Source organism: Pleurodeles waltl, chromosome 5 (assembly GCF_031143425.1).
Source record: "Pleurodeles waltl isolate 20211129_DDA chromosome 5, aPleWal1.hap1.20221129, whole genome shotgun sequence".
Taxonomy (NCBI): domain Eukaryota; kingdom Metazoa; phylum Chordata; class Amphibia; order Caudata; family Salamandridae; genus Pleurodeles; species Pleurodeles waltl.
In genome coordinates this window covers 663,590,178-663,611,844 of record NC_090444.1, presented here as the reverse complement: position 1 = coordinate 663,611,844, position 21,667 = coordinate 663,590,178, and the positions used below count along the sequence as shown (strand labels likewise).

Genomic DNA, 21,667 nt, shown 5'->3' with positions numbered 1-21,667 from the left:
TTAATGTGTGCCTTGGGGGGAGACTATATAAAGCCTCAGAATACAATGCCAAAGGGATAGACGGGGACCCATTGCCCACAATCATCACCTCTGATTTCCCGCCGTTACATTTCAGTTTAGATCGGGTCATCCAGTTACCGATGTCGGCCAAACAACGGGACAGATTGGTAGAAGAGGAAGCCCCGGCACTCGAGAGGGATACTATTAATTGGGTATCGTCAGAGTAGGCGACCATTGAGAGGTTGTGGGGGTTAACAACTTTAGCCAGGGAAGATAAATAGATATTAAAAAGAGTCGGGCTCAAGGAGGAGCCCTGGGGAACTCCACAGGTCAAAGGACAGATATCGGATAGGAAAGAGCGGTCTAATACTTGAAACGTTCTTCCTATCAGAAAAAAGGAGAGCCAGGATAATGCGGTGCCCTCTATCCTCATCTTAGAAAGTCTGTGGCAGAGGAGGTTATGATCCACTGTGTCGAAGGCTGCACTGAGATCAAGCAGGATGATGGCTGCATGTCCGCCATGATCCAGAAGTTGCAGAGTAGACTCAGTGACCGCTAAAAGAGCCGACTCAGTGCTGTGTTGGGCTCTAAAACCCATTTGGGTGGGGTCTAGGAGCTCATGATTCTCGAGAAAACTGGTCAGTTGGTAATTAACATGCTTTTCCAGGATCTTTGCTAGAATGGGGAGAAGAGCAATAGGCCTATAGTTATCAAGAACAGCGGGGTCTAATTTGGGCTTTTTCAAAAGGGGTTTGATAATGGCGTGCTTAAAGGACTGAGGCAAGGAACATGAGGAGAGGGAATGATTTAATATTTCCATTAGGGGCAGAACAATGATGTCTGAGGCCAGGGACAGAATAGACAGAGGGGCGGGATCAAGAGGAGAGCCCGATTTAATATTAAGAAGAGAGTTGGTGACCAGAGCATCTGTAAGAGGTTGAAAGACAGTCAGCGAGATCCCTGAGGGTAGAGGAACAAGAGCCTGGCAATCCAGAGGTTCTTGTGGTGAGACAGAGGAGAACGAAGAATATATATTAGTGATTTTATCCTGAAAGTGAGCAGCTAACAGGTTACTGTGTTTAATAGATGCTTCCATAGGAGAGTCGGTTTGGGAAGCCAATGTAAGTTCCTTAAAAATCTGGAAGATTTCTTTCTGGGAGTTGGCTGATTGTTCAATTTTGGTGCTATAGTAAGCGGACTGAGCTAATTTCATGTTTTGTTGGTAACGTCTGATGGCTTGCCTATAGGTTTCCTTGGAAGAGGAGTTGTAGTTTTTCCTCCAGATTCTTTCCAGTTTTTTTACAGTACTTTGTAAGTTCTAACAGAAAAGGAGAGAACCAAGGATTAACCTTGTGAATTGCTTTTTTTAATCTCATCTTAATAGGCAGGATGGAGTCCAGGGAGGTAGAGATCCACTTATTAAACAACTCTACAGTGGTAGGGTTAGAGTGGTTGTGAGTCGAAGAAGAGGAGCAAAGTGCCTTGTGCCATTCACTAGGCACCAATTTTGACCAGATACGCCCAGAGATTTTAGTCAGGACTTGCGAACCCGAAGGGAAGTTGTACGAGGGAGTGAATGACAAGAGATAATGACCTGTCCAGGGGAGAGGCAGAGGGGAAAGATAGAGAGATCAGGGGAGTTGCTAAATACATGATCAATAGTATGGCCCTTAAGGTGGGTAGTCAGTAGAGTACTGGGTCAGATCTAACGCCAACAGAGAAGCTAAAAGAGATTTGGCAGAAGGGCAGTCTGCATTATCAATGTGAATATTAAAATCACCCAGAATAGTAAGATTAGGGGGTTTACAAATAAGACCTGCCACAGCATCTGGTAAGGCTTCTAAGAAGCTAACACAGGAACCTGGAGGCTGATAAATGAGAATCCCAGAAAAGGTGTAGGTGGCCGACAGGTATAATGAGAAGGCCATACTCTCATATCCAGAGATAGCAAGTGTTGATGTGGCACATTTAATAGTGTTCTTGTAGATAATGGCGATGCCGTCACCTCTTGAGTGAGGTCTATCTATATGGACTATTGAATAGTTGGGTGGTAGTGCCTTGAGGATGTCGAAAGAGGAGTCTTCCCTCAGCCAAGTTTCAGTAAGAAATAGAGTGTCAGGTTGATGATCTTCTAAAAGAGTGTGAATGTGCAGGCAGTGTGCCGGTAAAGAACGGCAGTTAAGCAAAAGCAATCTACCTAACTGGCAGGGAGAGTTTTTGGAGGGCAGAAGAGTAGTCGGAGTCCAAGAGCAGCTGGAGCAGGGAGAGGAGGCACGATAGAGCGGTGCGTCAAGGGGTGTTATACATGCTGTGTGGCTTCTAAAGGCTGGTAATTGAGAAGGAGAATAAACCAACCTATTGATAGAGGAAGGAGCAGTATTTCTTGGCTCTGGGCACTTCCGGGCACGGACGGGTGCAGACGGGCTTGCATTTAGCGTGCCAGCTGTGCGCCAGTGGATCGCCCGCTGCGCGCCTCCGCTGCATGGCCGGCGAGCAAGAGGCTTTAAATAGCACATCTGATTAGATGCTAATGGTAGAGGGGTCTAACGACTAGACCGCCGACATGAAATGGCGGCCGAGAATGGCCTTGCGAGGGAGAGAGGGAGGAAGAGGAAGGAAGCTGCCGGAGGCCTCTAAACACGGGCACCGGCAGCAAAGGAGTGAAATCAGAGTACAAAGTGAAGCGCAGTAAAAATAGTCACAGCAAAACAACAATAAAAACGATACCACTACTACGGTTTAAAAAGCTAAAAACGTGCAGATAACAATTCTGTGAAGTTCAATATACTAAGAATATTATTGACAGTAAAACAATGGCTCAGATAGCGCCAGCGTAACTCGTGCGGCTGGCAAGCAAGAGGCTTTAAGTAGAGCATCTGATTAGATGCTTATGGTAGAGGGGTCTAACAACTAGACCGCCGACCTAAAATGGCAGCTGAGAATGGCCTTGCAAGGGAGACTGGGAGGAAAAGGAAGGAAGCTCCAGACGCCTCTAAACAGGGGCACCGGCAGCAAAGGAGTGAAATCAGAGTACAAAGTGAAGCGCAGTAAAAATAGTCACAGCAAAACAACAATAAAAGTGATACCACTGCTACGGTTCAAAAAGCTAAAAACTTGCAGATAACAATTCTGTGAAGTGCAATATACTAAGAATATTAATGAAAGTAAAACAATGGCTCAGCTAGCGCTAGCGTACCTTGTGCAGCCGGCAAGCAAGAGGTTTTAAATAGAGCATCTGATCAGATGCTTATGGTAGAGGGGTCTAATGACTAGACCCCTATTCATAGATGCCGTCCGAAATCACTGAAAGCACGTTGAGCAGCCAATCATCCTGTGTTATGTGTTCCAGATCTTTTTTTTACACAGGTCGCAGATTTAGAATCATTTTATAAAGACTCCTCAATCCATTTCCATTTCTAATGCTACTGGGTGAATTTCATGTGCCATGCCCAAAAGGAAAGTGCTACTTTAGCCTTTCGATTTCTTGCAATGATGATTCTGCCACAGCATTGAGGATTAGCTCTATTTTCCTGGCAGTGGCCAGGGATAAAACCTGTGTAGAGCCATATTTAGACTTTGGCAAATGGGAAACTCTCTGACATATGTGACTGATATCCCGTTTGCCATATTACAAGTACATCAGAATGTAATGCACTTGTAATATTGCAGGCAGGACCTGCCACACTTGTGATGGAGTATCCATCCGCCAAACTTTAAATTAGGTTCTTAGGGCCAGATGTACAAATGTTTTTAAACGGTCGCAAATGGAAAATCGGGCCGTTTGCGAAGACTAAAAAAGGATTTCCTCATGTACGAAACACATTTTGTGATTAGGGAACCTATTACTGAATTGCAAAATGGGTTAGCGATTGGGTATTTGGAAGGGGCATGTTAAGATGTACCAATGTGTCTTTAGCACATATAGGGTCACATTTATGTCACATTAGCATCACTTTTATTGCACTTTTAACACCTGCTCACAGCAGGCGTTAAAAGGGGACTTCCATTATTTATAATGGGCTCCAATATACTCTGCAGGAGTAGCACCAATATTTTGGTGCTACTCCTGCAGAGTACATCAATAGTGTCAATACAAATTATGCTATTGCCCCCTACCCTGCGCCATGGTGCTCCGTATCTTAGATATAGCGCACACATGTGGGTGGTAGGCGGGCGCTAAGGGGTGGAAGGGAAATATGCCCCATAGTCATTCCCAGTGGGTCGCAAATTGACCTGCCTCATTAATGTTCGTGAGGCAGGTCACAATTTGCGACCCATTGTGAATAGCCAAAATTACAGGAACGGTGGCCTGCTCTGGTCAGCAGACAATGATGACTGTGATTACTTTTTAAATAAAGCAATTCTTTTTAGGCACCGCGTTTTCCTTAAAGTTTTCCTTTCCTTTTTTCTTTTCATTTTTTAAGAGCAGGCCTGCTCTTAAAAAATATTGGCACCCACATACACAAAGGGGAAGGGATCCCTTGGGGATCCCTTCCCATTTGCAAGTGGGTTACCACCAACTTGAAGTTGGTGGTAAACTGCAAATGTTTTGCGACCGCATTCTGGATGCAAAACATTCATCCAACCCCTTGTGAGTCCCTATTTTGCGACCCCATAGTGAGTCCCTGCACTCACAGGGTTGGTGGCCTGCTGAAGACAGCAGACCTCTATGTCTGTGACTGCTTTTTAAATAAAGCATTATTTTTTGTATTGCAGCCCGTTTTCCTTAAAGGAAAACGAGTTGCAATACAAAAAAAATAACAAAACCATTTGGTTACGTTTTTTCAGAGGACCACTGCCTACTCTGAAAAAAAAAATTTTTTGGCAACATTCACAAAGGGGAAGGGGTCCCATGGGGACTCCTTCCCTTTTGCGAATGGGTTACCACCAGTGTGACACTGGTGGTAACTGCGAATTGCCGTGCGACCGCGTTCGCAGTCACAAAGCAATTTAGCATCGCGATGCGAGTCGCAAATAGGAAGGGAACACCCCTTCCTATTTGAGAGTCGCATTCACATTTTGCGAGTCGGTAAAATCAGCGCAACCCTAACTCCATACACGTCTAACATCAAAATATTGGAGTTTGCACCATTTTTGGATGCGTGCACCTACCTTGTGTCAAAGAGATGCAAGGTAGGCATTCCCATCTAAAAAATGGTGCTATCCCCATAGCCCCATATTCATCCCCCATGCTAAAATGATGCACGGGTGGGAGGAGAGGCTAAATAATGGTGAAAAGCTTACTTAGCAGCATTATTTAACACCTGGGTCAGACCAGGCGTTAGGGGACCTGTGGACACATTTCCATGGTTAAACACCATAGAATGGTTCCACAGGTGTGCTCCCCAAGCCCCAACATCCCCCCATCCCCATCAGAGGGGGAACCCGAGGATGGGGGACCCCATCGCAGGTAAGTCTAGGAAAGGTTTTTTTCTTGGCATTTGGGGCTGTAAATTGGAGCCCCCTGCATGGCACAGGGTGCAATGGCCATGCCCAGGGGACTGTGCTGGCCATTGGGGTGGTGGGCATGACTCCTGTCTTTCCTAAGACAGGAGTCTTGTTTTTGGTGGTTGTGCGCCAGGAAATGGCGCTAGTCTGGGTAGAGGCATTTTTTTTACCTCTAACCAGGCTAGCGTCCTTTTCTGAATCACAACTCCTCCTTTCCTACCGCCACCCCCACCCGGCTAGAGTCTTCTTCTAAGACGCTAGCCCAAGTTTAGCACCGACTAGCACCATCCAATAAATACGGCGCCCGGCTGACGTTGTTAAATGACGCAAGCCGACGCTAAACTTTTTTGCGCAGTTTTGCAACAAAAAAGTATAAATATGGGCCTTGGTTTGCAAACTACCACGAATCATCCTTTCCACGTTCTGTGAATTCTACTGCACTTACTATTTCTCAAAGGGTGCAAATCCTCAATGTGAACAGAATACCTTATATTCTTGAGTCCTGAATAATATAGGATATTGCAGGTACAGAGGAATTGAATCTATATTGTTCAGAAGAAAAGCAGAACATTATTGTGTATCATTATGTTGTTCCAGCTGTTGACCTTGTAAAAATTAGAAACTCTTAGATCACACACTTGATTAATAAATCACTGAAGATAATCTCTGTAGAAATGTATATCACAGTTCGGTTTGTTTTGTACACCAATTCCAAACCATGACTATCTATCTATCTATCTATCTATCTATCTATCTATCTATCTATCTATCTATCTATCTATCTATCTATCTATCTATCTATCTATCTATCTTTCTATCTATCCATCATAAATGATGGCCTGAGAGATGTCATCAGTGATGACATTAATTATATCATTTAATATGTGATGAATGCTGCAATATGTGAGGTCAATAGCAGCGCAGGGTAAAGGTGCAAATCATAGTTAGCTCAGTAAATTATAATTGGTGAATTTCAAAGTTCATTTATTTTTTAAAAGTTAGGTTTTGTATTATTTCAACATCTAACTATGATGTCACTTCAATATTTGCATTACCTAGTGGCGGTTGCCACTAGGTAGTTGTAGTCAGGACCTAGTTTCTATATAAAAAGCATTTTTTTTACTTGAATATATTGTTTGCGTAGCTTGACGAATCTCCATGAAACTTTCCAAAAACATTTGCCAGTCACATCAACTGCTGCCTTGAATGTTTCAGGGCGATCCATCCAGGGGGGCAGAGAAAAAGGGTGAGTCCCAAAATGCATTTCCCCATTCATTTTCCCATAGGGATTTTAAACAGCGACAGCGCCAAAACTACTGGACGGAATTGCACCAAATTTGGCAAAATGGTAGGCCCTGGTCCAGAAATTGACTTTTTCTGTTTTGGTGTAAATCCTTTTGGTAGTTTTTGAGAAATTAAGGGGAAAACATTTGTACAGTATAGGGACATGAAGGGTTTGTGACCCCTCCCGATCTCGTGCAGAGATCTGATTGACTGCCAGCACTCCAACTAGGAGGTGATAGCAACCATCTTGGGACTCAGTAGCTGAGTCCCAGAAAAAAATGTAAAGAAATTAAAAGGGGGAAGAGTACAGACATCCTGACCACTAAGCTTTGGTGGTGGGCTCCCAGAAGATGCCTGCATCCCCAGAGCTAAAAGCATATATTTTTTTTAAATTTCAGCCGGATACGCTGCAGATCCACAGATCTGATGAAAATTTTGAAAAAAGCGTGTGATTCATGTTTATTCAGCCCCCAGTTGGTCCATGTCCTCCATGGGGGCCTCCTGGACCCCCACAGCCCTGAAACCGCCACCTCATTGGGGCAAAATGGAAATTAAGTGCTGGGGGTGCATGGCACTCCAACTCCCTGGGGATCACCACCTCCCTGGAATTACATTTTTTTATGTGTGGGGGAGGCCAAGGTCCGGGGACAGCCACCTCCCAGGGGCTTCAATTAATTAAGAAGAGAAGGGCCATCTGGCACCCCCCCACCCCAGGGCTCGCCACCTCCCGGGGCTTCATTAGTATTTCATTCTGGGGGGGCCACAGACTCTCCACTGCCCTGGGGATCACCATCCCCCCGGGGCATAAATACAAAAATATTTCCCCTTTACACCTGGGGATCACCACCTCCCAGGGGTATATCTTATTGGGGGGGTGGACGGCCCCCCTCATGGAGCCACTGATGGCCCTGGGGACCACCACCAGCCAGGGCCGGCTCCTGCTATGTCCCGGGGAGCCCATCCATATATATATATATATATATACATATACACATATATATGTATATTTAAATATACATGGAAAAAACAAAAAAAATGAAGGTTACAGGACGTTCTACTTCAGTTCATTTTTTACACAGACAAAACCATAGAAATTCAGCTGTTATAGTTACCTAAGCTAACTATAACTCTCACCTCTTTCAATGCACTACAATGACCTCACTAATTACATCGCTCATGAGATCCATGGTTGTATGAGTATGTGAGTAGTATGTGAGTGGGTGTGTAAGTGGTTGTTTTAGTGTGTGAGTGCCTATGTGGGTCTTCAAGAGTGTGTGGGAGTGACTCTGTGGGTCTCCGAGAGGGTGAGAGAATGGCAGTATGGGTGTGTGAGTAGGTGTGAGAATGGTTGTGTGGGTGTGTGAGTGTGTGAGTAGGTGTGCGTGTCTGTGAGTTTGTGGATGTGTTTTTTTAAATGGGGTCTGGATCCGCTGTGAGGCACATGGGGTTTGCACTGAGCATCATAGTGGATCTGCAGATCCTCATGTGCTAAATGGTTCTGGACAATTTCTTCCCCATGAGGTATCCCTCACAGACCCCTCCATCAGTCCTATGGGGTCCGGGTGCCTCTACCCCACCCCTTTGATCACTTTAGGATTTTATACCACTCCCAGAACCAAGCCCTGATGCATAAAATGATAGATGCAACTTTCCTCTCAGGTTGTGGCCAGCCAATCACAACATTGCCATTGGTGCATAGATCTACAGATGCGCCATGATGGATCTGCAGTGGAACCATGTTTCTAGATATACATAAATCTTTTTACTTTAATAACTCCAAAACTACAGAGCTGATTTACACCAAATAAAAAATAAATCACTCTTTCTGGACCATGATCTAGCTTTCTGTCAAATTTGGTGTATTTCCATTCAGCGGGTCCAGCTGTAGTCATGGCCAAAATCCCTTTTGGCAATTTCTTGGGCAAAACGTGTTTTGGGACCCCCCCACCTTTCTCTCTCAGCTCCTGTTTGCTGTATCTCCTTGAAATATTCCAGACAGCAACAGAAGTGACTGGCAAACTAATTTTCATAAGTTGTCGAAGGTTCATCAAATGGCATCAAAGTCATTAGCAAAACAAAAAATACACAGCTAAAGGTTGTGCACAGCGCTGGTTGGATTAACGTAAAATAATTAAAATTACTTTATGTAAAAAAAAAACATATAAATTCACCGAAAAACCCCAAAGGTACAGCTACATTATAGTTAGAAAATAGAATTAAAATAAAACATAGAAATTAATTTAAAAAAAGCCAAAGATCACAGGGATGTTACTGCTAGGTTCTGAATTTACTCATGCCTTAAGGGAACTATAAACTGGGCCATCGCAGTTAACTGCTAATTACCCCACATATTAAATCACTTATGACATCTTTGATAACATGATTCATAATATCAATGTAACATTTGTGGCAAAATTACTGAGGACAAAACTGTGCATGGCGGGGGCTCTCTGATGAACTATTTTGATACAGAAACACATGTCAGGGGTTACTTTTGCTCATTCCCAGTTGGCTTGGATGGTGTTATACTGTCACAGCTCCTGCCAAGGAAAAGCAAACATCTATCTCCCAAGGGTGTGCACCTCAGGAGATAACAGGAGCTGGCTGTGGGGGAGGAGCTCTCCCCCTGGCCATTACTGGCTCCAGGAGGGGGCCACATGGTCGTCCCTCCTTTAATTGGCACAGGCCTGTCCTAGGGAGTTGGTGGTCCCTGGGGCCTGAGGGGTCCTTGAGGCCCTCCCTACAAAGGTTTTTACTTTTAGCCCTGGAGAGGTGGTGGTCCCCAGGGCAATGTAAAGCCCCAGGAAGGGTGCCCATGAGGCCCTCCTCCAATTTTGCAATAATCCCTGGGGAGGTGGTAGTCTCAGTGGCTCAAAAGAGCCCTAGGAAGAGGCCCTGTGCATCCACCTCTTTTTTTTAATATGCCTACATGGCCCCGGGACCTGGCCCACCTGAGGGCTATACTGAAAAAGAGCAAGAGACCAGGCTTGGTTTAAAAAAAAAAGTTTTGCTCGATTTGTGGATCATCCAAGAATTTAGGCTGAATTTTTTTTAAATGCTATTTTACCCTGGCTGGCTTTCTGGGATCTGCGGAGCTCTGCGTCCCAAGATATCGCTATTTTTTAACTTTCAATAACTCTAAAACTACTGAATGGATTTACACCAAATAACAAAAAGCATGAACTGCACGTCAAGATCTAGCTTCCTGGCAAATTTGGTGTAGTTTCATTTAGGGAGTTGGGCTGTAGTCATGTCTGAAGATCCTTTCGGAAAATGCATGGGGAAAATGTGTTTTGTGGCCCCCCTGTTTTCTCGACCCCCACTTGATGGATCACCCCAACACTTTCAAGACAGACGCTGAAATGGTGGCATACTAATTTTGAAAATTTCATAAAGATTCGTCAAACGGTGCACCAAAGTTGCCAGTAAATAATTAATATATATATATATATATGCACTTTAAAAATGTAAAGGTTTGAGGGACGTTTTAGTTAGGTTCTAAATTTATTCACACAAAACCAAGGAAATTCAGCAGTTATAGTTATGGTTAGCTGAAACAACTATAACTCATGCCCTAAGGTAACTGTAACTTGCCCCCGCCATGCACAGTTTTCTCCTCAATTACTTTACTGCAAATATTACATTGATATTATCAATGATGTTATCACAGATGTTATGAGTGTTGTAATATGTGGGGCAATTAGCAGTGCATGGTGAGGGTGCAAGTTATAGGTAACTTAGGGCACAAGTTATAGTTACTTCAGCTAACTATAACTATAACTGCTTCTATGGGGTTTTGTGTGAGTAGATTCAGAACTTAATTATAACGTCCTGCTAATCTTTGGGTTTTTAAGTGCATTTCTATGTTTTTTTTAATTCTATTTCCTAACTATAACGTTCCTGTAACCTTTTTTTCAGTGAATTTCCATGTTTTTTTTAACGTAAAGTAATTTTAATTACTTTAAGTTAATCCAACCACCGCTGCACATAGCCTTCATCTGTGTGTGGAGTGGTTGGCTGCAGGCCATGCGGCCAACCCCCTATAAAAACCCAATGCCGCACCCTGCATGGCCTTTGACCATGTGTGGCAGGCCCTGTGGCCTACCCCGCAGCACCTGTGAAGTGCTTCTTTGTTTGGTGGAGATGTGATCATGTTCCTATGCATCGAAAACGCATCTCCAAAATTGGCGGGGAACGTGCTTGGGGGTCCTTTTAGTAAGTTTTCCATCTTTCAGGGGAAATGGAGGGAAGATGTTGCATATCACTAATGTATATGGAGCGGAAACAAAGGGGTGGGTCTTATAGACAAGTTACATACTTGTAGATTTTCAAATTTTAAAACATGAGCTCTGGTCTCAGCAGCAGTTGACATGAAAAAACCCACTTCTCACAGATCCTACATGAGATATGGTGCTAAAAAAGCAAGGATGCATACACCTCCAGCAAGGATTACAGATAACTGTTCATGATTACAATGCGTAGAAAACACAATTACTTTGCCTTGGCCATGAGCATGAAGTTAGGAAGATTAGGGGACAAGGGTGGAGCCTCAAGGTCCCCGCAGTCCAAGCCACCTGCCTGCCTCCTGAGTTAGGACTAGCCATAATTTAGAGCGGTTCACATGATCAAAAGCACTGTGTCAATCCATAAAGGCAAGGCAAAGGGAGACCTTTTTGGCAATGGTTAATTTTCCAATCAGTAGACTGAGGTTAAGACACCATTCCTGGGTCCATAGCCCCTCTCTAAAGTCTTACTGCACATTATTGAGGGCACCAGACTATTAGACTGAGGCCTCTATCCTGTGCAAGATGAAAGGACCAACCACTTTAACCACTGAATCCAAAAGTGAAATTTGACAGTAGCAACTGGAGTCCTGTCTATTACTCTTTTTAAATATTGGGACAATGATGGCCTGGCATTCAGGGTGTTAGTAATAATTGGGACACACATTGCAATGTTCTCTTAATAAATCTTTATAGGGACACCCATCTGTGCCAGGTGCTTTCTGACTTAAAACCTTCCATCATGGACAAAGAGTCTCCACAAATGCCAGAAACCCCTCTCCTTTCAGCAAGGAAAAGGCCAGGAGGTAAATTGCTAATATTTTTTCCGTTTTCCTATTGTGTAAAGGGTCACATTCATGAGGTCAGTGGAATGGCGAATGCTTGCTGAACATAAACTTTTTAAGGGGCTGTTAACACTGTTTCCTTTGTGAGGATACCTCCACAAGTGCCCCTACAGGGAGCAATTAAGCTTCTTGGACACTTTGGGGTGACTCTATCACTCTTTTACTGGTGTCATACTAAGGGTGCTATGGACAATGAAGGCACACTATGAGCTTTGCATGACATCTTCTGCTTTACCACTACCTCCTTCTATCAGGTCAACCTCTTGTCTCTCACCAGCCAATATCTTGTTGAGGTGCTCTTTGTACACAATTGTGTGTTGAAATTTTAGATGGGCTAAATGGTCCCAGTACCGTAAACTTCACCGGCTTACTATGAGGCACTGGTTTGTAGCAAAATGAACATTCTGAGATTTGCTCCTCATACAGTTTAAGTGTAAAAAAATACCCAAACCAAGGAGGAGCGCTTTCTTATTAGGCCAGTGTATGAAGACTTACCTGCAGTGGAGCTAGGTGGTTATTTTTGACTTTCTCTAGGATGAGCTGTGACTGCTGTAGGACTCGTAGTGATTTTGCAAGTTTTTGCATCTTGAAAAGTTGGAAGCAGGTGTTATTGGTTGTACTGCATGACTGCACAAGCAGGGTTAATAGTGTTGATCAGATCAGTAGCATAAAGAAGATGGGGAAGCAGTCTTTTCTTTTCCCATACAGAAGATTATGAAGCCGATGTATCCAATATAAAGCAGTCACAAAATCTTGCTCAGCAGCAAGCAGCAAGCTTTGTTCCTAACTCTGGAACATCTTATATAGTAGACTGTGGTTGCTTTTGAGTTTCATGTGAAGATGCAGTTTGCTGCTGGGAGAATTTGATTTTGGATTCCCTGTTCTCAACCGTGATTGCAGTCACCGCAGCACTGAGAGATATCTGCTTTGCCTTTTGGTGGTGGCTGTGCCTTTGTTGATCTGGGGTGATCCTCCTCCCAGTTTCTTCTTGTCCAGTGGGGGTTGCAGCAGTTATCCCACATTGCCAGAAAAATGATGTAGGTTTAATATTGGTTGTGACACTGGCAACAGACTGTTTCTCTTTTCTCTTAACTAGCCACTTTCTTAGCAGGAATCCTCTTATTTTGCACCATCTTCATTACTTCTTGTGTGGGTTCACCAATATGAGCACAAGCTCTTAGAAAACAATAAAGAAAGAGAAGACTAAGACTTGGCAGTTCTTGTTGATGTAATACATCCTATTGCCATCATTATCATCATAAAAATTGTATGACATTGATTACATTAACATAAAAGTACCTGGTTTCCCTCCAGGATCCATGGGGCCCCTATCGGAGGCAGGGGGAGATAGGCAAACATTGACTAAATTAATTAAAAACAACAACTGTATCCTAAAGACTACTACAACTGGCCACAAGAACATCTAAATGTATCAGGATAAAGCCAACAATGAACAAAACCACTCCTAGAAATGACTTTTAAAAGTGGAATAAAATTATTAACTACTAGAAACATCCTTTAGTAGCCACACACCACATGGTGTTGGCCAGCACAAGGTAGATGGCATGGAGAACAAAGACAAAATAGTTACCTATGGCCTTAGAAACCAACTCCACAAAATGGTTGTTGCTGCATTGCAGGCAAACAAGGAGAACAAATATGAAATAGCCATCTCTGCTACACACCCACACTGGATCCACAAGACTACAGTAACCATATGGCCAGCAAAAAAGGAGATATGAAGAACAAAAACAAAACATTGCCTCTCATACACCTACACACAAACACCCCCTACTTCCCCCTCACACACACGGTCCACAAAATGGCACCCACTATATGACCAGAAAAGGAGGAGGCATGCAAAACAAAGAAAACATGGCATTTTGCTCTGGGCTGGAGATCCCCCCCTCTACAAAATTTTGTTGGGAAAATATTGCACAAACACACATTCATAATATGATAGTGCCTATTTGTGGGCCTATATACCACAAATGACAAAGCAACAATAAATTTAACAGCACAGAAAAAGGAAACAGTGAGAAATGTTTAAAATACATTTTAAAAGAACCCCAAACAATTGCCTTTGCAAAATGCTTTAAGAAGAAAAACTATTAATTAACCACCTCACATAAGTAGCCACAAACAAAAAAGGTGCTCAGAAAAATTGGGAAGATCAAAGGGAAATGTCTGACTAAGTTGACCTGTATTCCTGGAGCCACCTGAACCTAGCCACCACATGCAGATAAAAAATAACCTGATCTTGAACACAAACTACAAAACCCTAAAATACTAAATATATAAATACACTGCTAGCACACAAGCATTGAGAATGTGAAAAATACATTATCAGATACACTCATGGCTTACAGCAGACCAGGTCCTAAAAAGTAAAACACATCACAGTAGTAAAACTAATCTGGACAAAATTCACAAAAACACAAGAAAAATGAATAAATGTTAATAATCCGAGACCTTCACTGCCCAAAATGCCCATTATCTCTTAATCTTACATGGGCCTGTCTGCAGCCTCCCTAACTTAAACTACAATTAATTAAAAAATGCTAAAAGAAAAAACTTTAAAAAATCATGGCTCTTGGACTTGATTTTCCCCAAAAAGTAGAGATTTTACCTTCCAAAGGTGGATTAAGCAGCAGAGATTACAGGTAAAGGAAGAGTGATGCTTCCCCACAGGATCCAAATCCAAAATGCCGAATGACTATAGAAAGAACAGGAAGGAGTCTTTAGGACAGTAAATTATTTTTCTACTGTATGCACAGTAGAATCACTCTCTCTGACACTTCATCTGTTGAAACCGAAACAACAGATTCATTCAATTTCAAAATTTACACAAATGGCCAACTCAGGTAAAACATTCAACAAAATCAGGTAAAAAAATTAAAGTAAAATTACTTTTCGTGTTACTTCATTAATGCGTATTTAATCCTGCACTCCCTGCTGCTGAGAACTCAAAGATTGGCCACCACAGTGAACGCAGAAGTGAGATGTGGAAGTGCACCAGCATTTCCCTTACAAGTTATAGGAATGCGGATAGGCCCTCCTATGAAGGCGAGCAAGGGCTTCCAGGATGCCGCCGAAAACCGGAGCACAGAGAACGAAAACCCATGTGCACACAAAATCGACCCTGGAGCAGCAAGAACAACAAGAAAAGAGGGACAAGATAGGAGGCATGCCAGGAGACGAGGCAGAGAGAGCATAGTTCAGCACGCATGGATGCGAGATGTCAGAGGAACCAGGACACGACTCAGAAAGGTAACAAACTAACAAGGTGTTGAGGTCCAGCAGTCTTCATGAGGTGGTGGATGCTGTAATTCTGCTTGCCACAACCCAGCAGGCCGGTGGCCACAGGCGAGTGCCACTATTTAATTTTTGTTCAAGACAGAGGAGGTAAGCTGGGAAATGGCCACAGTAAAAGGGTCACCTGGAGGGGTTCCACAAAGGGGCTGAAGGGACCAGCACAGCGGCATAAATTCATGGGTGTTGTGAGAGGAGAGCTCAATCATGAAAGGAGCGGCAAAGCACCTGACTGGCCTATTCCTATACTTTCCTGTAAAGTTTTAGCCCGAGGAATGTAGTTTACCACATCAACCACTGAGAAGAGTTAAGTGGAGAGAGACACCCAGGGATACCCACGAATACTGGGAAGCAGAACACACCTTAAAGGATGAAAGGGAAGAACAATAGAAACTTTAACTGGGATGGAACATTTCGTATGAATAATGTGGCAATGCTTGCAATAAAGCATCTAAAAAAATGCCATCATGACTGGATAGTGTCTCTGTAGGGAGGACTGAGTAACTATGGCGTGTTGCACCTGTCAGCTTTAGGGTTGTCTTCCCCTAAACATTTTGCCTTTTCTCATCATATTTTTGCTGATCTTGTTTTACCGACTTTAGGGCTTTGTGCACCATTGTTAAACGGAGCTAAAGTGCACGTGTTCACTCTTTAAAACATGGTAACACTGGCTTATTCATAATTGGCATATTTAGTTTACATATAAGCCATGAGTACAGTGGTACCCCATGTACTAACAGCCTTTAAATTAAATGCAACTAGTGGGCCTGCAACACTGATTGTGCCACCCACTTAATTAGCCCTTTCAAACCTGTCTCAGGCCTGCCATTGCAGCCTGCGTATGCTGTTTCGGCCTGTCATTTGGAACAGGCAAAATAAACATTTTGCCATGTCCAAACCTGTCTTTTAATACTGTTAAGTCACCGCTAAGGTAGGAAACAGTCCAGAGGGAAGTTATTCCGAAGATGGTCAATTAGGAAATTAGAATGCACAGTACACAAATATTTTAGCACAAGCTCCATTTACTAATAGTGCTTGAAGGGGAGGGATGTCAGCCCTGCATCCCTAGACTTAGATGGCTAACAAAATAGAAACAAGCCCCCAAGCACAAGCTCACTATTCAAAATACAATTATACAATTTAATCTCAAAGATCCATTTATTCCACAAGTTCCCAGATGGCAGTGTTCAGTGTTTTTAAAAAGGCTGGTCCTGTACTTTTAAGTTTTGCATGTCCTGATAGTGAAAAAAAATCTTAAATTTGTTTTTCCCTATCTCCCATAGAATAACATTGGAGTTATCATATTACCTTTAATAAACTAACTTCAAAATGAGAATAGGTATCAAGTTCATGTTTGGTGTCTTTGGGACTGTAGTTAAAAAACTCTCTTTTATGATGATGTCCATTTTACATTACAATTTTGAAAATGCCACTTTTAGAAAGCTGACATTTTCCTGCTTTAGCCATTTAGTGCCTGTAGCCTGTCTCTGTGTCACGTGGCTGGGTGTAGTTCAAAGTTGGGCTTTGTGTATTACTGCTAGACAGCCACATGCAATAGAGAGGTTATGTGTGCCTGAATGGGCTATCACTGGAAGGATATGGGGCAGAGCTGGGCACAGCCCTATTTGCACTTAAATAGGCGTGTGTCGAGCCTACACACAAAGGGCTGCTTCCCCCCTGCAGTAAGACTTTAGCCAGGGCAGAGAAGGCAGAAAGCATGTGCACTTAAAATAGAAACATCTCAAAGCTTCTCTCACTTCAAAGAAAGGCCAAGGTATATGTATTGGACCTCAGACCCAACTCTTCAGTACACATCTGGACCTGAGAATACTCTTTCAGGAAGAAGGACTGCTATGCTGCTGAAAGGACCGCCACTCTGCTGGACTGCTGCTCTGCTGTGCTAATCTGTTGTCTGCTGCTCTCTTACTGGGTCGGAAAGACTGGACCTGCTGTTTAACCTAGAACCCCAAAGTGACTCCAAGGGCTAGCTGGCTGGCCTACTGATAAGGGTCTCAGGGACAGAAGGCTCCAACAAACCTGAACCCAGATTTTGAACTCTGCAATATGTGAGTCCTATCCTGGCAAGTAGTGCCTCTCCAGTCCTAGGCCCTTGAAAGTGGGCCTGAAGGTGATCTGTGAATCCAGCAGAACGGACTCATCTCCTCTGCTTCCCATCGCAATACTGAGCAGAACCAACACATTACCTCTGCTGTGAGGATTCTCTCAGTGCAAGGGCTCTGCACTGACCTCACAGCACACATTGGAACCATTGATGTTCAATGCCTGAATCAGGCCCTTGCATCACAAATCTCTTGTTGCCTACAGCCTCATCGATAATGCAGGTTAGCGCATCGCAGCCTCACAGGTCCTCAGAAATAATGCATTGTTTAGACTGTGTGACGCATCCTCAATGCTGGACATTGCATCGCAAGCCCCTCATTGATGCGATCCTCAATGACGATACAGGACCTTACATCGCACCTTCGGAACTGGCGCATTGCTTCAACTGCACTGCATCCTTGACATAGGACCTTGCAATGCTCTAAAAGCAGGATTTAAGGTACTCCTGCTCAGCATTCCTAACTGGGTCTCTTTAGCTGGCTCACGCTCCATCGCGGTTCGCTTGAACTTCTGACTTTGTCCCGGTCTAGCACAAACAGATATCCACAGTTGGCACTTTGTGCTTTTTGGAACTTTTTCACTGAAACCTTTAAACCTGCTATCTCTCATTCTACTGATTGGATTTTTCTTATTTTGGTCTTGTATTATTTATTAATCATTATTTATTAATGATTATTTTATTTTTATAAATTTGATGTGGGATCTTTTTGTGGTGTCTTTTCATTGTGTTCCTGTTTGGAGTGTTGCACAAATACTTTACACATTGCCTCTAAATTATGCTTGAATGCTCTGTGCCAAGCAAGCTCCCAAAGGGTTGAACACATGTTAATTTGTGGTGTGTTTGTGACGTCACCCTGACAAGGATTTGGCTTCTGCTTGAATAGGGTTTTACACCACTCAAACAGTAACCCAATTTCTTACAGTGCGTAAGTAAAAGAAATGCTGCTTCTCGTTCAGGTCAATATCATTGTTGCTGCACATCAATTGCATTGTTCCCATAGCAGAAAGATGACACCTACATTCCTCAGATCAATAACAATTTATCCCTATTGAGAAAATTCTCACTGTAGCTCAGCAATACTTAAGCATGTTATTTAGCTCAGGGAAAACAAATGTATTTGTTTGCTTTAGGACTTTGGGCGCTTTACCACTGCTAACCAATGCTAAAGTGCATATGCTTGCGGTGTAAAATGTATTGGTTATTGGTTTACCCATGATCAGCATATTTCATTTACTAATAAGTCCCCAGTACAGTGCACTGCATGTGCTCAGAGCCTTTAAATCGAATGCTACTAGTGGACCTAAAGCACAGATTGTCCCACTGACTTGAGTAGACCTGTAAATATGACTCAGACCTCCCACTGCAGTGTCTGTGTGTGCAGTTCTAAACTGCCATGTCGACCTGGCAAGAGCATTTACCTGCCAGTCCCAAACCTTCCCTTTCACGACATGTAAGTCACCCCTACAGTAAGCCAGGGGCAGCCTCATGGGCAGGGTGCAGTGTATTTCGAAGGTAGGACACTTACTAGTGTGTTTTACATGCCCTGATATCTCCCATGGGGTAAATGGGGATTGCCTTAAAATATCTTTTAAGTGTAATGTTCCATTGAGAGCAGATGAAAATATGGAGTTTGAGGTCTCTGAACTCACAATTTAAAAATACATCTTTTTGTCAAGTTGTAAGTTTGAAAATGCCACTTTTAGAAAGTGGGCATTTTCTTGCTTAACCATTCTGCCTGTCTGCTGAATACACATCTGGATCAGGATGACAGTTGGGCTGTTTGTGTATTCACCCTAGACAGCCCCACAAAGGGAGTTAAGGTATGCCCTGCATATCCTGATGTCCCATCACCAGGTTGATGAATCTTCCTGAGCTAGAGTGGTGCGAGGAGCTGACATTTGCGCCTGTCTCAGTCCCACACAGAGCAGTACCAACCCCCTGGAGTGTGACTGGGGCCAAGGCAGGGAAGGCAGAGTCTTGTGCTCTACAAAGACTTCTCTTTCTCATTTTCCTACTTCTAAGACAGAAATGGGTATACGTACTGGATTTCTGACCTTACATAGTTAGAATACTTCTGGACTGAGGACTATCTTCTAGGGAGAAGAGCTGGTGCTGTAGGTGGGACTGCCATTCTGCCTATTGCTTTGCTGCGCTGGCCTGCTGCTTCCTGCTTCTGTCCTGGGAGTGAAAGGACTGAAGTTGGCTTTCTACATCCTGCTTTCCAGGGTTCTCTAAGGCCTTGAACTGAGCTTGCCTCCTAATAAAAAGTCTAAGGGCCATTAAAGACTTTACCTGCAGGCGCCTGGGCTCTCTTGGTGAGAGTCCTGACTTGCCAAATGGTGCCAAATCCAGTTCCTAGGTCCTTGGAAGTGAGCTCTAGTGCAACAAAGAAGAAACTAAGCACATTGACTCCAGAGCATCTTTGGAACAGGTGCTGCTCTCTGACACTGCACCGCTGCCTGCGCTGGAGCCATGGTAGTTAAGGCTCTGTCCTCCTCTCCCATTTTATCCGAATTGGAAAACACTCAAGAATTCTGCAATAATACTGCCTGGAAGGAGACTATAGTGATCCCATTGAAGAAGAAGGCTAAAAGTGACCTTTTAGACCTTAGTAACTTGCGCCCGATCGCCCTCCTTCCCTTTTTGACTAAAATATGCGAAAAACACATGAATAAGGAGCTAATGGCTTTCTGAACAACAAAGGGAGTATTAGATCCCTCACAACATGGCTTCCGAAAACCTCACAGCACTGAGTCTTCTCTGATCACATCCTCGGACGTCATACGCGAGATGGTGGTCAGTGGAAAAGGGGCCATTTTGATCTTACTTGATCTCTCAGCAGCCTTTGACACCATCTCACCCCAAATTTTACTAACTCGATTATTCCAGGCAGGCATTAGAGACCAAGCATTAGCTCTGCTGGGATCATTTCTGATGGATAGATGGACGACAGTCAGTTGTGGTGATTTTAAATCAGCCGCCTATCTTCTTCCGTGCGGTGTTCCTCAGGGCTCTTCTTTGAGTCCTACCCTATTTAATGTTTATATGTCTCCCCTGACCAACCTCATACGATCTTTCGGATTTCTGCCAACATCCTACGCTGATGACACTCAGCTTATTATACCTGTGGACAAGAATTGGGAGGAGACGGCTGATCGCTGCAATAACTGCATGTTAGCAATTAATAATTGGATGGGCAACAACTGGTTGCAATTAAATGGGGCTAAAACCGAAATTATCTGTTTTGGATCTGGAATAGAGCGATGGAATGCACATTGGTGGCCCACTGAGTGTGGAGCTCTCCCTACTCCCACTACCTCCAGCAGAAACTTAGGGGTCATCTTCGATGATCATTTATCTTTTAAAGCTCAAGTTAACCAGACTGTTGCAACATGCTTATGGAAACCAAAAATGCTGAGGAAAATGTTCCCCTATCTGAAACAAGAGTGGAAAGTTACAGTCACTCTGGCTTTGATCATGTCAAAGCTTGATTACTGTAATGCCCTTTTATCTAATCTGGACAGGGTCTCGATGAAAAAACTCCAACTGATCCAGAATATGGCCACAAAATCCATCCTAAATCTCCCACGCTCTGCCTCAGCCACTGGTAGCATTAAATATCTACAGTGGCTCCCAGTGCCTCAACGGGTGACTTTTAAAATATTGTGCTTGACTCACAAAGCAATACATGGTACTGGCCCCCACTATTTGGTCACTAATCTCTGTTGGTACAGCCCCCAGAAAAATTTAACGTCCTGTGAAGCTTTTCGGATTCAGGCTCCACGTACTCAGAAAGCCAAGTGGGGGGATAAAGCCTTCACTGCGACCGCTGCTAGACATTGGAATGCTCTCCCTATTCATATCAGAAAGGAATCTATTTACTTGAGCTTTTGAAAATTGATCAAAACTCTTCTCTTCCCGCATTAATTTATGTCTTTTTCACCCTGACTTTTTTTTCTATTTTTTCTCTCCTAGCATCGCGACTCTGCTTCCCTTTCCTTCACCTTTCGACTAGCACTTCGATGCTCATTCTGAGCCGGAATGAGTTCTATAAATCCCACCTACATACATACATACATACATGGTCCCCCCTGAGTGCACCGACCACAACCTGCAACACACGCCTGATGCCGCCGCAGGCCCTTAGAAGTCCCACCACAGCATTAGTGTTGTGTCACCGACATCTGTGACACCCGACTTATCTGCAGCACCCGTGGCCCCTTGGTGTGATTACAACACTGCAAAGTTGACGCTTCTTATCTTGACCTGCGGGATTCATTGACCCCGCTTTTCATAGAGAACCGATGCCTCGCCACATCACATCCCCTGCAACCATAAGGCACCGACATTTCACCTTCCCTACCTAGCAGTAA

The 21,667-nt window shown here is 43.6% G+C and overlaps 1 protein-coding gene across 5 annotated transcripts in view; it reads right to left on the bottom strand.

Moving 5' to 3' along the window:
- LOC138295917 (uncharacterized) overlaps nt 1-2,543 on the bottom strand; it is a 195,722-nt gene extending 193,179 nt beyond the window's left edge. For 2 of the 5 annotated variants that reach the window (XM_069234543.1, XM_069234542.1), the window contains exon 1: nt 2,356-2,543. The gene's annotated coding sequence lies outside the window, so the exon portion shown is untranslated. The remainder of the gene's footprint in view (nt 1-2,355) is intronic. The other 3 variants (XR_011203714.1, XR_011203713.1, XR_011203712.1) reach the window with 3 other exon arrangements.
- Between the last annotated feature and the right edge of the window lie 19,124 nt (nt 2,544-21,667).